Source organism: Procambarus clarkii, chromosome 24 (genome assembly GCF_040958095.1).
Source record: "Procambarus clarkii isolate CNS0578487 chromosome 24, FALCON_Pclarkii_2.0, whole genome shotgun sequence".
Taxonomy (NCBI): Eukaryota; Metazoa; Arthropoda; class Malacostraca; order Decapoda; family Cambaridae; genus Procambarus; species Procambarus clarkii.
Window position 1 is genome coordinate 4,831,548 of NC_091173.1, and position 2,962 is coordinate 4,834,509.

Below are 2,962 nucleotides of genomic sequence, written 5' to 3' on the forward strand. Positions count from 1 at the left end.
TGCATTAGAGAGACCCCTGTGCGGGTCTCCAAAAATGCTCGGTTAAATGCCAGTGTTGGCACTGTTCTCCCGCACCATTTTGCAACTGGTGTTAGGGAACTAAATGACTGCCATGAGGATATTAAACATATCCTCTAAGCCCAAGGCCATTCTGTCCTCCAGGTGGACACGTTCACTCGACCTCCTCGTGGTCGTCGCCATCAGCCCCTTCGAGTTGTGAAAATCACCTTCGATAGTAGGACCCTTCCACCCTCTATAATTCTTGCTGGTGCCAGGTGCTCCATTCAGGAGTACATTCCCTCTCCTAGACTTTGCAATAAGTGCTGGAAGTTCGGGCATGGTGCCCTCAAATGCACAAATACTGTGTATTTATACCCCATGTGTGGGGACGACCACTCTAAGTCCGAGTGCTCTTCTCTCCAGGCTCGCTGCCTCAATTGCGGTGAGGCCCACCCTACTTTCTCCCGCTCGTGTATACACTACAAACTTGAGGAAGCTGTCCTCAACTTGAAACACCGGGATCGTCTGTCTTTTCCTGAAGCGAAACGCCAAGTTCACCGTCTGACCCCTTTTGGTGGGTCGGTGGTGTATCCTATGCTTGCGTGTTACGTTCTACCGCTCCTCATCCTTCCCACCTTACTCAGTCTCACAACCGTTTTCAGGCCTTAGACCCGGATATGCCCACCGCCGCGTCCCCGTCCGTTTCTATACGTTCTGACCCGAAGGGGGCCCCCCTCCTGGTTCTCCATCTGGAGTTTCCCCACTTCCTACGCAGTCTGCTATGTCTCCTGTGTCTTCTTTCCCTTCTTTCCCCGATCCTTCTTCACATCCCTCCCTCTAAGTCTCTTGGCCCTCCATGCTGCCTGTCTTTCCAGGCTGATGTCCATCATCCTTTCAGCAATCTTCATGTTGTTCACCCCCATTCATCTTCTGTTGAGACAATTGAGTCTGTTGCCCAGTACGTTGTTGCTGGAACACCTGTCTCGCTGAGCCAGAAACATAAGCCTGCCTCCTCTCCTTCATCCTCCCCTGCGGTAAGAAGGCATCGCTCTCTTCCTCGCCCCCAACCTCTGGCTCTCACTCCGTCCCCTCCCATTTCGGTGGTCGGGCCCCCTGTACCAGCTGTGGAGGTTTCTTTAGCCCCTGATTCCCTCGCAGTTCCTGCTCTTGCTGGAACCGTGAAGGAATCAGCAAGAGCTTGCCGATTCCCGGTTACTGACCCCCCCCCTCCTGCTGGGCCTTGACCGCCCCTCTCGGTTGTCTCCTCTGGATCCTACCCATTTGTCTCGTAGCCTGTCCTGCTTCCTTCACTCCATCCTTACTCAGTTTACCCATGCCCCCTAACCCTGACTTCACTGATCCTGATCCTGAGCTTATTTAATATGCTGTGTTCTTTACCTTTCTTTCTTCATTGTTCTCTGTTGCTGTCCTTTCTCTTTTGGCCAATGTCTAATCTTCACTGGAATATTCGTTGATTTTGTGCCAACTTCCATGAACTCCAACTTCTGATTACACAGTTTTCACCCCCTTGTGTATGTCTCCAGTAGCTGATGCTTGGTGCTCGTCCTGGTCACTTTCGTGGTTATTCCTTTCTCTCTTACCCCCCAGCAAATGCTGGGGCTCGTAACTACTGCTCTCTTGATTCGTACTGACATTCCCTTCGTCCCCCTACTTTTTCAATCGCCTCTCCAGTGTTCTGCTGCCCGTGTCTTTGTGAGTAAATCGTATACATTTTGTTCCATTTATCTCCCCCCAAATGTCACACTTTCTCTTCCTAATCTTAAGCCACCTACTAGACTCCTTGCCAGAGCCTGTTCTGCTGTTGGGTGATTTCAACTGTCGACATGCCCTCTAGGGTGATGTTCTGACAAACACCCGAGGTTGCCTTCTAGAACTGTTTGTCCTCTCTTCTTCCCTGTCTTCTGAATTCTGGTGTACCCACTCCTGTGGACTCTCGCACTCGCATCCTTTCCTGTTTTGATCTTTCTCTCTGCTTATCGTCTCTTTACTTAGATTTCACATGGTGGGTTCTTGATGACCTCCATAACAGTGCCCATTTCCCCATTCTTATTAGATTTTTCTCTTTTCACCCACCCCTTTCCTTCCCTAGGTGGCAGTTTGTCAAGGCTGACTGGAACCTATTCACCCTCCGTGCTGCTCTCTTCCGACCTCTCTGCTCTGCCTCTCTCACGCCCTCCTCCTTTTTCATGACACCGTCTTCGATGCTGCCTTCCGCTCTATTCCTCGCTCTACCTCCCGGGGCACACGAAAATGCGTTCCCAGGTGGAATGCGGACTGTGCTCGGGCTGTCCGCTGTAAGCGTGCAGCCTGGAAGAAGTACCGACGCCGGCAGACGGCTGATTCTTTTATTTTGTTTCGGAAGGCAAGTGCAGTGGCCCATAGGCCATCCGTACAGCTAAACATGAGAGTTGGAGATCTCATGTTTCCACTATTACGTCCGATACTCCTCTGCTGCAGATCTGGAAGAAAATCTGTAAGATAGCGAGTAAGTTCATTCCAGATGTCCTTCACCTCCGTGGTACTCTTGTGGCGGACTCAGTGACGGTCGCGACTGAACTGGGTTCCCACTTTTTTACTGTTAGGTCTGGTTCTCATCTTCCTCAATCCTTCCTTTTTCGTAAGCCCGTCTTGAATCTCATCCCTTAGATTTCCACACTCATCTCCGCCTTCCCTATAACGATCCCTTCTCTCTCTTTGAACTTCAATCTGTCCTGGCTCTCTGCGGTTGTACGGCGGCGGGCTTGGATGAAATTCATTATGAGATGCTTCGCCCTCTTCCTCCTGCTGCGAAGACCTCCGTTGTTGCTGTCTTTTTTGGCCTGGAAAAGGCTTATGACACGACTTGGAGATACCATATTCTGTCCCAACTTCATTCTTTTGGCCTTCGTGGTAATCTCCTCTTCCTTAAAAGCTGTCTCTCTCGTCGTACCTTTCGAGACAG